We start from the raw sequence: 18,017 nt of genomic DNA, 5'->3' as shown, positions 1-18,017 counted from the left end.
TGGAGAAGAACAGTTTCATTAGCAGTGTACGATGCCAAGGAATTTAAAACCAGCCCTCTATTTTCAAAGACACACAACCATCCTGCTATCCCTGAGACCAGGGTCTCAGAAGCTATTCGACTGGCTCTCATTCAGGTGGCAACCGTGAAGGGGAAAGCTTCTTCACCAGGTACCTGTCTCCATGTCTTATTAGGTTCTCCCTAGGAAGCATGGTCATTCTTCTAGAGGGAGTGAGGGGCAAACTCCCCCACCAGACTTGAGGGTCTCAGACGATCTCAATGGATCGTTGGGAAGCCCAAGAAGCCTTTGTGGGAAGGCTTCATGGGGACTGTAGCCAGGACACAGAGACAATGGCAGTTTTCCAAGGTGAGAAAGGAAATTTGATCAATAAAACAATTACCATATTTTATAGTTTGCAGCACTGGTAGTGAACTAAAGGTCTCACACATGCTAGGCAAGTACTCTGCCAGCTAAACTGTCCCCATATCCGTTTTCTCATTTCTACTTTGAGATAGGGTCTCACTGAATTGCTCAGGGAGGCCTTAAACCTTTAAAATGCTCCTGCCTCAGCTTCTCAAGTAATTGGGAATTCCAAGTCAGTGTCGCGTGCCTCAATAGCAAAATGTTTTAAGTCTGTACTTTGGGACCCTAGGATGTGCTTACGTGACCGTGACACTGTAACTCAATGCTCCATAGAGTGGGCGGTGTGTCGATGTGGAAAGTGACTGGGCTTCTAGGGGGTGTGTGTGTGTTGGAATCTGGCTTTTGACTTTACCAGGTGGGTGACCTTGGGTAGGTCACATGACCTTCCCCTCTTGGGTCGCAGAGATCAGTAACTGCGTATGCACACGTGTGACATTTTACCAGCAGAGGAGGAAGCTACCCTGGGTAGCTGTGCTTTTCTGTTAGTTCCTCTCTGGGCTGTTGACCTCTGTCTGAGAGATAAGACCTCTTCAGGCCATTGAGCTCAGTCGGAGAGATAAGATCCTATTCTTGGGGCTCCACTGAGGGGCTACCAACAGCTGGCCCATCCCCCAGGGGCAGCTGGAGCCCCGGCTTGCACTATTTCCATGTCAGAGCCAACAAACAGCTGAAGCTGTTGTGAGATCTTGGCTAGTCAGGCCTGTATTGATTTTGTTCTCGAAGCCTTTCAAGTGGCCGCTACCTCTGTGATCTGGCTGCAGTGCCCAGTTACAAAGCCAGTGCTGTCCCTCAACTGCTCTCTTGGGGTTTTTGTGTTTCCGGAAAGGAACCCAGAGCATCCAAACTTCAGCCAGTGGGGTGTTCGCCGGGGCCCAGAGCCCAGAACCTTCTTGTGCGTATTTCCCAGCAGGCACTGACTGAGCAGCATCAAAAAGCCTCAGCAGCGCCTCTCTTTCGGCATCAGAGAGCAAATATTGGTCCTGCCTGCTACGTGCACGGAAGCCACACAAAGCACTCCCTAGACCTTTACCACCTGCCAGGTCATGGGTAATTCAAGGGAAGGCAACCTTAGTGAGATCCCAGCGCGCTCCTGCCAATATTTAAACCAGGTCAATTTTTCCGGGCCAGGACATCCTTTGACTCCCTGTGCAGCTGTAATATTGGCTGGATGGTGGGCAGCTCAGCCTCAGCGAGGGCGCGGGCACCAGGGAGGGCTGGGACTTCACTCAGACTTAGATCACAAACACTTTCCGGTTCCTTCTGTGTCTGCACGGGGGTTGTAGCTCAGAGGATAGACATCGGACTGTCAAGCTGGGCACAGCAGGGGACATCTGTGATCCTAGTTCTTGGAAAGCGGAAGCAGAAGGATAAGGAATCAGGGCTGTTTTTTGAATGTACAGCCGGCCTACGTGGGCAGGGGCCATTGACCGGAAAGGAGGGAATCCCATGCTAGAAGGAGAGAGACTCCTGAAAGCTCTCCTCTGACTTCTGGTTTGGTGTTGTGGCACATTCAAGCATACACACACACACACACACACACACACACACACACACACACACCACAATAATTATAAAGGAGATAAAATTCAATTAAAATTTTGCAATGGAGAAAAAAAATCAAGAGCAAGTGGATTTTTGTTTGCTTTGACTTATTTGATTGGACTTAATTTTAAACCTTTTTCTCTTTTTTAAAAAAAAAAATGACTCTTTTTGAGAGAGGGAGGGCCTTACTATGTAACTCTGGCTAGCCTCAAACTCAAGGTGAGTCTTCTGCTTCAGTCTGTGACTACAGGCAAAACCTGTATACATACAATACAATACATACATACATACATACACACATACATGCATGTATGTGTGACACACAAACACATGTGTGTATGCATACATATTTGCACATGTTTTAGCAAGCAGGTGTGTGCAGATGCACATGTATGTGTGAAGGTTTGTGTGGAAGCCAGATCGTGTCTTCCTCCTCTGCTGTCCTCTCTCTGTATACTGAGGCAGAGCCGATCACTCATTCAACTAGGATTGCCTCTGAAATGCCCCTTCTCCACCTTCAGAGTGTTGCATGGCAAGTGGGTTGCCATATCTACCTGGCATTTATGTAGGTGCCAGGAATCTGTCAAGCTTGTGTGGCAAGAGCTCTATCCACTGAGCTATCTCCCTTACCCTAAACCACTTAAAAAAAAAACAAAAAACAAAACAAACAAAAACAACAACAACAACAACAATAAACAGCTACAGGCTGACAAGATGGCTCAGTGGTCAAGATACTCGCTACCAAGCATAATGACCTGAGTTCAACACCCAGAACCTGCATGGTGGAAGGACATAACCACCGCCTACAAGCTGTCTTCTGAATTCTGCACCAGTGCCGCGACACATGCAGCACCCACCTCCAGTAAATAAAGGAACATAAAACCTTAAATAACAACAGCTACTTTTCTTGACTCGCCACCTTCAGGGACGTCCCTTACTTTGTGCCCTGTGCTAAAGGGCTCAGCCATGCGCCAGTGCGCAATAGTCTTGATTTGTCAAGGCCATTCTTCCTTCTCAGTCTTGGCCCAGGGATGTTGCAGTGCCGCATTACTCATCGCCATAGCTGGTAATCCGTGGAACCGTCCTGAGAGGTGACAGACATGATTGGGAAAATAAGGTAAAGTACTTTAAAGGATTCGTCACCATGAGGAGCTGCCCGTTAAAACCGTGCTGATCAGAACAGACAAAACCCAGACGACACACAGCGTCGGTGGGGACCTGCAGTTGCATGGACTCTCAAGCTTCCTGGGAATGCAAAACAAAGCAGCCTCGTTGGCAGACAGCTTGGCAGTCTCTTAGAACGCCAAATGTTCTGCAGTCATACCGGCCACCTTGCTCCCTAGGAAAACCATAAGGTCCACACACACACCCGCCACACACTGACGTTCCCACCTCTTTATCCCTACCTTAGTGATCCAGCAAGACAACGAAGCAAGAAAGAACACAAGAGGGTGTGTGAATGTCTGTTCCTCTGTGGAAAGGCTGCCTGACTCCACATTCCAGAAACAGGCAGCACTTGGAGAGGCAGGAAGATGGATTGGCAGGAGTCAGAGGGAGGAGGGGTGGGTAGGCAGAGCATGGAGGCTCTGAGCTCATGGAAATGTTCCTCAGGGTGTACAGTGGTGGGTGTGTATTATCTTACTATCTACAAGTCCACACAACATGCAACGGCAATGCTCTGCAGATCGTGGCTCTGGGTCAGTATCAGAGGGGCCCACTGGTCATAGCCAGTGTGCTTGCCGCCTGGGGACCCTGGATGCTCATGTGGAACAGCATCCTGGGAACACAGTACTTTCCACTCTGTCTTTGCTTTGAACCTGACACTGCTCTAAAACTTTGTTCGACTGTGTGTCCTGTGGTGGTTTGGGAGAATTCATGGCCTGCCTCTGCCACATTGCAAGTTTGAGATCAGCCTTTGCTGTGTGAGCCTCAAAAAGAGAAGCAAGCAGAAAACAAAACCAGTGTGGTGGTTCACAGCAATGAGCCCAGAAGTTAGAAGACAAAGGCAAGACAATTGCCAAAGTTGGAGGAGGGCGTCCTGGGCTACATAGTGAGTTTCTGACCAGTCAGAGCTAAAGAGAGATACCCTGTCTTAAAAAAAATAAAAACAAAGCCAAACAATCCACCCAAATAAATAACTAAATATAAAGTTGCAGTATGGGCTGGAGAGATGACTCAGCGGTTAAGGGCACTGGCTGATCTTCCAGAGGTCCTGAGTTCAAATCCCAGCAACCACCTGGTGGCTCACAACCATGTGTCATGGGATCCAATGCCCTCTTCCGGTGTGTCTGAAGACAATGGTAATGTACTCACATACATAAAATAAATAAATAAACCTTTAAAAAAATAAAGTCTTGGTATTCACCAATATGGTTTTGGTCCTGTTTATTTCAGGGACTGGGTTAAACCTAGTGCCTCATGTGTCTTAGGCAAGCATTCTTCCTCTAAGTGCAACCTTCTTTTATTTTCTTTTTCCTTTTGACACAGTCTGTCTTTGAACTTGCTTTGTGGCCCAGGTAGGTCATGCATTTAGAGAAATACATAGCACAATGTCCCTTTCATTTTTGTGAGACTCTTGCTTACTTCTTGCACCATTGGGTCACAAATATTCTATAATTGTGACATGCTTTATTGACTGTTTTCTTTCTGGACACTCAGGTGACTTCCTGTGTATGCCGCTATGACAATCAATCCTGCTTGTATTGATTATGCCAGGCATTCATTACACGTCAGGCTCTGCGGGATGCACATTAGCAAATGGTTAACCTGGCTAACAAAGATGTGCTTACACCCTGTGTGGGAGATACGGAAGCCCGGGCCAGAGAGGTGCCAGGCAAGCCTCGATCACACAGTCTGCAAAGCAGGAGTGCGCAGCTAAGTAGCAACAAACAAGGACATTTCCTGGTTGTCCCACGATGAGTGCCCCAGCCATTCTTTCCAGCTCTTCAATCTTTACCCCCTGCCCCTAGTTGAGACAATTCACTGTAGCACAGCCCACAAGGAAAGTCCTTATTCCTGCTTCTACCTCATGAGAGGAAGCAAGCTGTGACTTCATGGTTGTTTGTTTGTTTGTTTGTTTTATTTCTGATGTGTCTCCACATTTTCTTAGGGTTATTAGTGTTTTGTATTTTCTTTGCGGCTTATCGAATGTGCGTTGTGTGTTTTCCACTAATGTCAAGTTTGTTTTATAAAGCTGAGTGATGCTTTCTGAATCAAGTGAAGTAAACTTCCTCCCATTATATTCATTGCAATTGCTGTCAGCTCGCAAAGCTTCAATTACGGACAGGACTTCGTGTACATCTCTTCGTGCACTACAAGATCTAGTGATCACCTCTACACACACACACACACACACACACACACACACACACACAATGCTTGCTTTATTATGCCTTTCCCCTGGCCCAGATCTCCACCCCAGCCCCTTTGGATCCATACATTCTCTAAGAACAATGCCTGCCCCTGCCCCCAGCCCTACCTCTTCCACAGACTTATTTTGCTACTCCTACTCTGTGGTGATGGATCCCCTTGGTGATGGATACTCTGTGGTGACGGATACTCTGTGGTGATGGATACCCTGTGGTGATGGATACCCTGTGGGATGGATACCCTGTGGTGATGGATACTCTGTGATGATGGTGAACTGAGGTTCCATATAAGTCAGGCAGTGTGAGCTGGGAGCTGCCTCTTCATTCAGAGGGTTTTTTAAAAAATTGTAGAGGGGGGTTGGCGAAATGACTCAGAGGTTAAGAGCACTGGCTGCTTTTCCAGAGGTCCTGAGTTCAAGTCCCAGCAACCACATGGTGGCTCACAACCATCTGTAATGGGATCTGATGCCCTCCTCTGGTGTGTCTGAAGACAGAGACAGTGTACTCCTAAGTAAAACAAATAAATCTTAAAAAAAAAATTGTAGAGCAAACAGTGCTTCCAATGCTTCAAGACTTGGCTAGCACGAAGCCAATGAAGAGAAGAGAGGGCTTGTCCAGGGGATCAAACCCTCATAGAGTGGGAATGGAAAAAGAAAATGTGTGTGGCATGGTGACACGCATTCATAATCCCAGCATATAGGGTCAGAAGTTCAAGGTCATGCCTAGTTAGCTCTTTAGGAGGCTAGTGTGTGTTACATGAGACTCCTATCTAAAAAAAAAAAAAAAAAAGGAAAGAAAAGTCCTTAGCAGTCTGCAATGAGCGCCATTGAGAGCATGCTCAGTCGCCGTTGTGGAGGACAAAATGAGTAGCTGCCTTAGGTGCAGAGCCACACACAGCCACTGGGGGCAGTATGCTCTGCCGTCCAGTCACGCCCCCACCCTCTTCTCAGAGGTGGCAAAGTTGATTCTATGGAAGTTTGAAGTCGGATGCAGGTGCATTCCTTTGGCCACCTACTGCTGTGAGGCTGAGAGACTGTGCTCAGAATTGGCGCTTATGGCGCTCCGCTTTGCCTCCCACTCATGATGGCTAAGTCATCCCAAGCCCAGAACGGGATTTAGAGGCCAAAATGTCAACAACTATCCCACAGAGCAGATAGCCAGCCAATCTCTGAGCCTGGAAGGAAGGTGTTTCCGTGGCGGCTGGTGAAGAGACAGCCAGGACAGCAGGATCTCCTGGGTGGAGCTTTACCCTAGTTACCCTCAACTAGTGATACTGTTGGCAATGTCTAAGGACATTAGGGGATGTCACAACATGGGGAGGGGACCAACTGACACCTAGTGGGTAGAGGCCAAGGATGTTGCAAATGTCCCTCAAGTCAGAGGGCAGCCCGTGACAGATGACAACTGAAGTCAGTTGTATCCAGTGTAGAACCCTTTATACAGAGCTCCCAACTGTGCCTGCTTCCATAGGACAACAAGCCAGCCAGACCCTGGTCTGGAATGAGGACAAGGCTCCACTTCAGAGCAGGGACGGCAGAAGCAGCTGCTTTGGGAACAGAGTGAGGAAAGATCCTACCCTGAGAAGTGGAACTCCAGGGCATAAAGGCCACAGGGGTTTCGCTCCCCTACAACTGCCATTCAGCAGGCTGGCACAGGCCTATCTTCAGGGGAGCAGGATGCCCGGGTCAAGGGTTAACTGGGACCAGAGGGTCCTGTTCTGTAAAGGTAGTTCTGCAGAGGACCTAGGTAGGCCTATCTCCATTCTGACCTTAAAACCAAACACAATTCATCCTGGCCTCCCTCTCCAGATAGACGGTGGACTTTTAAAACACACAGTTTCGGGGGAGGGGGGAATGAGTGGGGGACAAATAGGAAAAGGGGTCTCCAGGGAGGCCTGGGTTTATATAGTTGGGTAACAAGACAAATGCTGATTTTTTTTTCAGAACACAGAGACAAGATGAAAGCTTATCGTGCCCCTCTTCACGGGTGAGACAATGTTTTTAATAAGCTCAGTTTGGGGGCTGGAGAGATGGCTCAGCGGTTAAGAGCACTGACTGCTCTTCCAGAGGTCCTGAGTTCAATTCCCAGCAACCACATGGTGGCTCATAAACCATCTGTAATGGGATCCAATGCCCTCTTCTGGTGTGTCTAAATATAGTGACAGTGTACCCACATACATAAAATAAATAAATCTTTTAAAAAAAAAATAAGCTCAGTTTGCCCAAGCCTCTCTGATTTCTCATAGGCTACCAGACAACGCTAACTTTCACACCATATCTTACGTCGACAAAATGCTTTTTCAAAACATTTTCGGGGAGCTCAGCAAACCGTAGCATCTCAGTCACCCTGTGTAGAAGGCGGTAGGGCTGTCATTTGAAAGGCAGGGGAACTGAGGCACAGGAAAGCCAGGCAGCTCAGGCTTCCTTTCCTTAGCACACATCGATTTCCAGGACTTCTGCAAATCCACAGACACTGTGACCAGGCTCTGTTCCTTTCCTCCTGTTTTACTTTGCAGTGTGTGAGTCCCACCCCTCCTGAAAGCTTTCTCACACTCAGATTTGGCAGTGTCTCCACTGGGGGAAAAAAACAACCTCTTAGCGTCCGTCTACTTATTATTTCTCTCACACGGCAAGAGACTTGTAGAGGCTACTGCTGTTTGCGAAATGCCAGGTTACACAAGGGAATTGGCCCCAGACTCAAACCCCTGAGCCATGGCCTCAATGGGCAGGGGGTTCCTGGGAACTGGCTTTACAGGAATCCTTTAAAAATAGGTCGGTGCCAATGCTATTGTAAATGTTTGCTTAGGTTTTTCTTTCTTTGATATATTTCTTCTAATCCTAAGATTATTGTGGAACTGGTGTATAATTATTGCTAGCACAGTACTCAGCACTGTAGAAGACTCATGCATTTTAGCCCTGGGAACTAGTTTCAGGTGGTGGAGATGGGAGGATTGCAAGTCAGAGGCTAGCCTGGGCTACATAGCAAGACCTTGCCTATGGTTTATTATAGACACCTCTGTAAAAGGAAAAGCCACAGTAAACGTTTTTCCAGGAGTGGTTGTGCTTTTCTCTACACCCCTGGTGGCACCAGCATGGGGCCCTTAGTTATTTCACTGCTCTGGAGTTCCCTCTCCCTCTCCCTCTCCCTCTCCCTCTCCCCCTCTCCCCCTCTCCCCCCCACCTCTGTGTGTCTGTGTGTGTGTGTGTGTGTGTGTGTGTGTGTGTGTGTGTGTGTGTGTGTGTGTGAGAGAGAGAGAGAGAGAGAGAGAGAGAGAGAGAGAGAGAGAGAGAGAAAGAGAGAGAGACTGTGTGTGTGAGAGTATGTGTTTTTTTTTCCCAAGACAGGGCTTATAGTCCATATAACCTTGGCTGTTCTGGAACTTGCTCTGTAGGCCAGGCTATCCTCAAACTCACACTATACCTGTCTTTGTCTCCCAAGTGCTGGGAACAAAGGAGTGAACCACCATTGCCTGGATGCTTTGGAGTTTTTAAGTAATATAATTGTGGCAAGAACCTTACATCCCAGAAAGCTATGTTCCCATTTTCATAACCCACATTTCTGAGAGGTCACACTTTACTTGTAAGAATCAGTTTTGTGAACTTTTAATAGTAACAGAACTAAGGAGGCCATACGTGGAGGCATTTTCAAAATGTGTTGGTCAGGTAGGTAGATTAGGGGAACATGGGAATTCTCTGCCCCAGGCCTCAGATGCCAGCTGGCTGACAGCATCTCTAGCTTTTTTTGTTGACTGGAAATTAGTGCTCTGTGAAGTGGAAACTTTTGGTTTCTTTGGAAAGTCAGTTGTGTCAACTGGTACTTTGCTGGACACACGGGTGAAAGGATATCTTGCTAAAGCAGACACATGAAAAGACGCATGTTTTGAAGGAATACAAACATAACCCAACAGACTGTGGGCGGCATTGGATGGCGTTGGGATGCTGTACTGTTGTTTGTTTGTTGTGACTCCATAGAGAGAAAAATGCACCAAAAAACTTCTGGTGGCTTCTTGCCACTTCCTTAGACTTGGGCCGATTGGCAGAGTGAAGTGTAAGTTTCTGGATGTTTTGGCTCATACAGACTCATGTGTTTTGTTGAGGCAAGACCCGAGAGAGGACACGTGATGTTTGGAGGGCATATAAGTGGGACTGAACAGACAGTGGCGGTGGGCTTGCACGGCTAGCTTTGCAACGCTTCATTGGTCTGGTGTCTTCGCTGGTCTTCACTTCTTCGAGAGAGGTAGAGCAGAGAACTTCTCCTGACGTCCCTGCTGGTCCTAGGAGCCCCTGCTGACTTGTGTGGATTCGGTGGAGGCCTGGCTGTTTCTGCTAGGCTGTGCCACCGCTGCTGATTGGTGTTTGTTATCCGGACACTACTGAACTGGACTGCTGGCGTCCTGACAGTTGGAGATCAAAATCGCCTCGGTGAACTTCTGAACAGTAGAGCCTCACAGCTTCCGTTGGATCGAGGTGCCGTGGCTGATTCCTGTGAACCGAACCGCTGATATCCTGACAATGCAGACTGGATTTGCTCCGAGGAATGTTTTTAAACAAGTCCACTCTCCCTGTATCCTATTAACCTTTCTCTTCCACTCCCTATGGTGGGTGGTGGGCTAGAAGGGAGGTTAAAGCACTTAAGAACCCTTATTAAAAGTAGGTTTTGAAAAATCTAAACCTACAGTTCTGTTTGTAGATATAAGGGATTTACCAAATGGTCACAAAGATATAAATGCGGTATAGAGAGAGGTAATGAAGAGGGCTTCTGCTGTCCTGAGATAATCTGGCTCTAGGCCTGCACTACCCAGCCTTTCACAGTCACTGAACCCCTAATCAGTCAATCAGCCTTGCAGAGGGCGCCACTGACCGAGCCACTCCTGTTCAGGAACTTGTGTCACGCTGACTAACGGAAGTCTGGTTTTGCTTGCTCTCACAGAAGCACTGGCTCTCTTGCTGTCAGAGTGAATTAAAGTCACATAAAAAGGTTTCTGAGGAAGCTCTTTTGGCCCTGGCTTCTATTTGCCGTGCCATGCCCTCCCATCTTCCCGAGACTGAGGACAAAACACCAGAGGGTACGTTGACCGTCTCGAGAACAAGAGAACATGTGCCTTGTGGCATGTGCTTGGGGTGGGGAGCAGAAATATAGACAGAGCAGCCCCCACAGGAACTCAAGAGGCTTCCACACCAGGTCTGACCACCTGGGAAATTGAAAACCCATTGGGCTAATTTGGTTAAGCCAATTATTTTCAGACTCCTGTTATTTGCAACTGAATCCAGGGTCTGTGAAAACCCAGGTGTGCCCTAGACAACACAGGTGCTCATAGGGGAAAGCCAGGGTTGAGCGAGCACAGCGCAGGGGAGAGCCAAGGTGGAGAGCTAGGTTTCTGTTGTCAGTGCACAGAGAGTGTATGAGTTATGCCTAGGGTGCCAGGGATAGGTATCCGGGTGTCCAGTGTCCTGTCCCTTTGGTGTCAACCTCACCATAGTCTCTAGATTCTAGAAGTGGGCAACTACCTATGACAGGAATTCTCCAGCGTCAGTGTCGGGGCCCCACAGTATCATGAGGAGCACGGCCTCTTTCTTTCTTTCTTTCTTTCTTTCTTTCTTTCTTTCTTTCTTTCTTTCTTTCTTCCTTTCTTCCTTCCTTCCTTCCTTCCTTCCTTTCTTTCTTTCTTTCTTTCTTTCTTTCTTTTTTTTTCAGAGCTGGGGACCGAACCCAGGGCCTTGCACTTGGTAGGCAAGCGCTCTACCACTAAGCTAAATCCCCAACCCGGCCTTTTTCTTCAGTGTATTTTTTCATCCAGTAAAGACTTTAGAACACGTGGTGTGTGTGTGTGTGTGTGTGTGTGTGTGTGTGAAGGCAGACAGATTCTTAGAGGAAGAATAGTAGCTTGTGCTTCAAAGTGCAGTAGAGGCGGGAAGTGGAATCAGGCAAAGAAGATGCATAACATTTACTTCAGAGAGTGTGTTCAGAAAGGCTGGGACTGTAGCTCCCTCCCATCCCCCAAGTCACCTGAGCCTAGTAGCTAGGTTAAACTTTCTCTCCCCTTATAAGGTCACATCTAGCAGCACCTGGAATTAATTATGCTAATGAGGTATCCCCAACACCCTAGTCCTGGTCAAGGATGTACCCTAATCCCATAGCCCCTACTCACCCCAAAAGGTTTAAGTAGCCTTTTTTCCTCTCATTAAAGCTGCCTCCCAAGAGTCTGTTCTCACGAGTTGCCTGAGGTCTCTTAGCTCCCAGCTGTCTTGTTTCACTTCCCCTCTAGGATCTACTGCTACTGGAGAGGAGGCGGTGCATGACCAGCAAGACCCAGCCTCCAATAGTGTTGTTTGAACTATTCCACCTCCCATGTCTGCTTACACAATAAGCCCTTGCCCCTGGAGCCCAGCAGCCTTAACATCTAAAGCAATGTTCATTCCCCACACCCGGCCCAAGGGAGTGAGTGTCAGGCTGTGGTGCCCTATCCAGAACTGCTCTTTGGTGTCCCACTGTCCCAGGAGCAAAGTCTGACTCTGGAGCAGGCCTGCAAGGACCCTTCAGGACCGGGTTTCCATATCTCTGTAGCCTCACCTCTTCCCACTGCTTCCCCTACCCCCATGACTCTCTGGACAGCCATGGAATCGTCTTCTTGAGAGGTGGAGGTGAGAGGATTGTAATTTCGAAGAGGGCTGTCTTAGGAAGTAAATCGCTGTGTGGTGTGTGCCCAGCACTTGGGAAGCAGAGGCAGGTGGATCCCTGAGTTTGAAGCCAACTTGGTCTACAGTTCTAGGACAGTTCTACACAGAGAAACCTTGTCTCACAAAAAAAAAAAAAAAAAAAAAGATAAATAAATACATTAATAAGCAAACAAATAAATAGATCAAGTCCCCGAGAGCACCATGCTGACAATGGAGGTCTTCTCAGCAGGGGATGTCTGAGCAGCAGGCTGGAGACCTGCCTGAGCAGGACCTTCCAGACGCCTTTGAGCAGAGGCCACAGGCAGCTGATACAATGATACTCATGCTTCTGCCAGGGACCTGTGAGATTAAGTGATGACAAGATTGTAAGAAGCATTAGGCTTCTTTATTCCCTCCCTGTCTAGGACCCTTTGCAACAGGCCCACCCCCGAGCCCTGTGCTAGCATCAAGCCCTCAGTTAAGTACTGAAGGCTGATGTGATGGTTTGCAAATGCTAGGCCCAGGGAGTGGCACTATTAGGAGGTGTGGCCTTCTGGGAGGAAGTGTGTCACTGTAGGGTGGGCTTGGAGACCCTCCTCCTAGCTGCCTGAGGATGCTCAGTCTGTTCCTGGCTTCCTTCTGGTAAAGATGTAGAACTCAACTCCTGCACCAGGCCTGCCTGGATGCTACCATGTTCCTGCCTTGATGATAATGGACTGAACCCCTGAACCTGTATGCCAGCCTTATAAGAGTTGCCTTGGTCACGGTGTCTGTTCACAGCAGTTAAACCCTAACTAAGACAGCTGGGTTTGATTGTGAGAAGAGATGTCCGTTCACTGGACACTAATGAAGTGCTCAACTCAGGGCTGAAACTGTAACACATGCCTTCTCATCTGATATTCCCAAGAGCAAAGTCAGCAGCCTTCCTTCCAGTGATGGGGCTGTGTGGCTCACGGAGGAGGACAGAGCTCAGAATCCAAGTTGAGGTCTGCAGCTGAAAGGCGTGTGGACCTGTAGCTAAGCTTCTCAGGCCAAGCTACATTCAGCTTCCTATGGCTTTGAGCATAGAACCCTCCCTACAGGCTCTTGTCATGTGGGGGTGGGGAAGGACCTTTGACAACTCCAGCTACTCCCTGAACATGAAGTTGGAGAGTCAGGCGGTGTCAAGGCTGCTGAGTACTCTTCCTGCTTCTACTTCAAGCTTAAACTCGACAAAAACTGGCCATAAATGCCATGTGGTCAGGGGCCTGGCATCACTCACCCGAGAAAAGATGTTGCTGTAACAAGCCTTACATAAAGAAATGTGGTTCACACCCAGCAGAAGCCCAGCCATGGTGACTTTAGCATCCCGACCACGTTGATGGAGCTGGCTTGTCCTTGGCTGCACTGCTGCTGTTTGGCTGGCTATGGTGCCAATTGGCTCTCATGTGCTTACCACTCCCTGACACTTTGGCAATTCCCTGAAGCTATAGCCAGTGTGGCACCAAGCTGTGACATAGGCTCTCCCCTCACTGGAGCTACATCTACACAGCAGCAGCGAGCACACGCAGCCCATTGTTTTACAGAGTGGAAGCCACAGCCCAGATGATTTCCTTCACCGAGGTCCCAACACTGGTTGGTGGCAGAGACTAAGCAAGGATCTCCTTGGTGGCTTCCTCCTCCTTGTTGGGTCCTCTTAGCTACGACTCTCGCCCAGCACTGGGTCTGGGTCATCTCAGCACAGCTACAGGTCTGAACTTAGAACAGGGCAGGAAACTGGGAACATTCAGCAGGGCACAGGTGACATTGGCAGGAGCTAACCTGTTCTAACCACTCGTCTCACCTGGAGGTACTTAGACTCGGACTGGCTGGTGCTCAGTAGCCTGACTTCAGGATTTGGTTATATATCCATAAGGGAATCCCAAAACGTCAAGGGCAGTCTCCATGAGCTTCCTGGAGAAGACAGGCGCCTACCTGTGCTGAGAGCCGGCAACGATTAGTTCATTCAAGTTGTCTGTCCATCTGTCTGCTTGTTGATTGATCGATCCATCCATCCATCCACCCATCCATCCACCCATCCATCCACCCATCCATCCACCCATCCATCCATCCGTACATCCATCCATCCACTAAGAAGACTTTAATGTTTGTTTCCTGTGCTTATTTCTGAACAAGACCCTGTGGGGAAATAAAGAAAACCAGAAGAAAAGAGACCAGCGGTCTAAGCATACTTTGGTACTTTCTCTCCCTCTCCCTTTCCCGTCCCTCAGTCCTTCTTCCTTATGTCTGTATGTAGGGGTTACTAGATGATGTCTTATACATCAGGGAAGAAAAATTCTTCCCCCTTTACTGTAGTTAAGTAGCTTTATGTATATAATGTATATGTATATATAACTTCTAGGGAAGACTTCTAGGACAAGGAGAGGTACGTGAAGGACTGCAGTCCCTCAAGCGTAGGTCACCAGTTCCAGTGAACTTTCATCTTTCATCATGTTGACCTTTAGGACTTTAGTTCTCCTCTTTCTCCTCCTCCTCTTCTTCCTCCTTCATGAAACAAAATGTCACCATTTTAGTTGAGACCACCACTCGTGACCTCAGCCCTTCTGACCGCATCGGCTCTTCCCAGCTGCTGTGTAGCCCTCTGAGAAAGTCAGGAGTTACTAGCCACAGAGGGTAGGGCTGCCACGGCAGTATAGTGAGTTGCTGCATGAACCCCATGGGAGGCTACGGGATGTTAGAAACGTTTTGGATTCCATGCGCATGACATCATATGCCTCTTCTTGCAGCTCCCTTTTTAATTTTATTGAACTTTTAGAGTTGTGAGTAACCTATGCTGATTGAAACATGCCAAGCAGAGCAGACATAAATCAGGACTAAAGAACTGTCTTCCTCTGCCCAGCTCCGTCCCACATAGCCACTGTGAGCAGTGGACAGGCAGCTTTCTGCACCTTTCCTTCTGATCACATAAGTGCATACAGGGACTCAGTGCTGAGGGAAAAGCCAGGGAAGGCTCAGGGCAGACCCGAGTGCCCACGGCTAGCCACATGCTCGGTCTTGGCCTCTCTCAAGGTACAGAAGGTGAAAGAAACAGGAATAAGACCCTGTGCTAACACAGACTGATGGGCTTCCCCTCTCACACCCCACTCACACCCCATTCACACTCTGCTCACACACTCACTTATACCACATACACACCCCACTCACACTGCACTCACACTCTGTTCACACCTCACTCACACCGCATTCACACCCCACTCACTCACACCGCATACACACCCCACTCACACCCCACTCACATTCTGCTCACACATCACTCACACCCTACCCACTCGCACTGCATACATACCCCACTCATACTCTGTTCACACCTCATTCACACCGCATTCACACCCACTCGCACCCCGCTCACATTCTGCTCACACATCATTCACACCTCACTCACTCACACCACATACACACCACACACACCCCATTCACCCTCTGCTCACACCTCATTCACACTGCATTCACACTCCACTCACACCACGCACACCCCATTCACCCTCTGCTCACACCTCATTCACACTGCATTCACACTCCACTCACACCATGCATACCCCATTCACACTCTGTTCACACCACATTCATACCCCATTCATACTCCACTCACACCACATATACCACTCCACTCATACCCCATTCATGCTTCACTCATACTTGGCCTTGTGATCCAGTGTCCAAGGTAAGCTGATCAGTCATAAATGTCCTAGGGATGGACAGAGGAAGGGAGTAGGCCATTGGCCAGTTGGGTGACCGCAGCAAGTCAAATGACCTCAATAGCAAAAAGACCTTTAAAGCCTGAGGTCAACCATTGTCCATAGAAATGTTGTAGAAGACAGATTCTGCTGACAGGTCTAAGTATCTGTAACACCTCTGGCGGTCAGGTTGACATGGTCTATGTACTGTGGCCACATCTGTGGCTGAGCAAAGGTCCCATAAACCAGGAGTGAGAATGTGGAATGCCAAGAAAGCTTCCCAGGATTGGTGTTGGGTTTGCTTTCAAAAAGGAATCAGCCTAGACATGCTTCAGTCCAAGCCAGATGGATGGTTTTCTTTACTTGAAAAAAAAATCCAATAATTAGAGCTTACTTATTTCCTCCCAAATTAGTTTCATGTCTCTGCAAAGTGGCAAAAGAAGCTATATGTAAGACTTGGGTCTGGCTCTGGCTTTCAACTCTTGGCACTTGAGAGATACAGAACCTGCCTGGACATGCACATCCGGATTGGAAAGGATCTCCTAGGAGCCCTCCAGCTTAAGAGTCTGTTATTTCAGGTTTTTTCTACCTTCTGTCTTATAGCCAAAAAGAAATTCTCTAACCTGCCTTGACTGACAATAGATCATAAGATTATGCTGTTTTAGAAATGTCCTGCCCATACCCAGGCATGCATAGAGTAGGCCAGGAAGCGTGTGAGCAGATGGGCTCTACCGGGTGTGGCTCCATTTATGCATAGCATGTACTCTTGTGTCCAATTGCACTTCTGCTTGCCTTCCCCAAGCCACGCAGAAAAGCTTGTTTTCTTTATCCCTTTTCACTGGCCTGGTTGGGCCTGACAGCCACAGTCTGAAGCTCTCATATAAACGGCATATTGAGCAAGCCACCCTCAGGCCCAGCCTGGTGGCCATTCAATGTCGTCCACCAGTGCTATCCAGAAATGGAGGCACAGCTCCCTTAAAGTGCCCACTGGGGTCTTTTCAAGGCACTTAGCAGCTCACCATAGCTCTGGACACCGTCAAGGCCAGCCCAGGTTCCTGTGTTAACCCCAAAGACGGGAAGGGAAAGATCTTCAACCCAAATCATCCTGGCCCAAATGATTAAAACAAGCATTTTTATTCCTGTTCATGGGCTGCCTCCCCCTAAAGGGGAGGGGGGCTGAGAGGTCCACATTGGATTAGAGAGAAAGGTTTTATAGGCCAGGGGTAGGGGTCAAGCAAAATAGGCAGGGTTACAGAACCCAGGCATTTCAAGTTAGTCATAACAACCTTCTGACACAAGGACAGGATTGCAAGGTTGTGACAATAAGTAGTCAAAACAGCCCTTTCGGAACAAAGGTAGGGTTGCAAGATGGTTATTATACTTTTGAAACAATGAGGGGGTTGCCATTCTTGGAACAGAAAGTACAGAGTCAATTGTAGTTAAGGTTACATGTGGGGAATAGGACAGACCTTGACAAAAAGATTTAATCGCAATCAGAAGTGAGCCTTGCTTATCTTTTCTACAAGATGGCTTTGAAGCCTAAGGTGGAGGCAGCCTGGTTCTTTACTTGACCACTCCTTCCTAGACACTTTACGAGGAAAGGGCTCTTTAGTGTTGTCCCCCAGTGCTGTCCATCCATCAGAAAGTATTCATATCTTGCAGAGACCTTGCGGGTCAGAAGGTGGGTCCCACGCTGATTTAGGCATTAGGCTGCTTCTAACAAATTCCCCAGGTGGCACCAAGCCAGCCACTAGATACTAGATTATCTGAACTGATCAGCAATATTAGGACAGCTGCTAATATCATTAATTAAACAGAAAAAAATTGTTATTTTAAAAAAGAAGAGGAGGGGCTGGAGCGATGGCTCAGTAGTTAAGAGCATGGTGCCCCTTGCAGAGGTCCAGGACTCAATACCTAGCAACCCTATAAAGGCTGCGACACTTTGGGTCCCCAGTTCCAGGGGAACCAACACTCTCTTCAGGCCTCTACAGGCACCTGGTATGCACATGGTGCACATAATACATACATGTGTGTTGGCAAAATACCCACATGTATGCAGAATTAATGATGAAGGAAGAGAACGGTAGGTGGGAAGGGGAAGTACTGTGGGCGGGGAGAGTGGGAGAGGAGATTTGAGTTGCAAACATTATATGCACTGCGTACGGAAATGTCAAAGAATAAATAAAATAGATTTTAAAAGCAGAGAGATAATAATGAGTTCTCGATCTATCCAAAGCTCCAACCAACACTCTCTCAATCACAGAAACACTCAAATACTTGTACAACAGTCTGCCTGGGAGCTCTGGGTAACGGTC

General features: G+C 48.1%; 1 long non-coding RNA gene across 2 annotated transcripts; it reads right to left on the bottom strand.

Moving 5' to 3' along the window:
* Nucleotides 1-8,514: 8,514 nt before the first annotated feature.
* Nucleotides 8,515-14,967, bottom strand: LOC134481872 (uncharacterized). 2 transcript variants are annotated; one of them, XR_010057746.1, is made up of 2 exons: nucleotides 11,482-14,967; nucleotides 8,515-9,942 (listed from the first exon to the last, which is right to left on the bottom strand). It is a non-coding gene; the product is annotated as an uncharacterized LOC134481872 (long non-coding RNA). The 2 variants fall into 2 exon arrangements; XR_010057747.1 differs by having other exon boundaries at nucleotides 8,515-9,815.
* Between the last annotated feature and the right edge of the window lie 3,050 nt (nucleotides 14,968-18,017).

Source organism: Rattus norvegicus, chromosome 14 (genome assembly GCF_036323735.1).
Source record: "Rattus norvegicus strain BN/NHsdMcwi chromosome 14, GRCr8, whole genome shotgun sequence".
NCBI classification, from domain to species: Eukaryota; Metazoa; Chordata; class Mammalia; order Rodentia; family Muridae; genus Rattus; species Rattus norvegicus.
The sequence above is the reverse complement of the archived record's forward strand: the minus strand, read 5'-3'. Positions and strand labels throughout refer to the sequence as shown.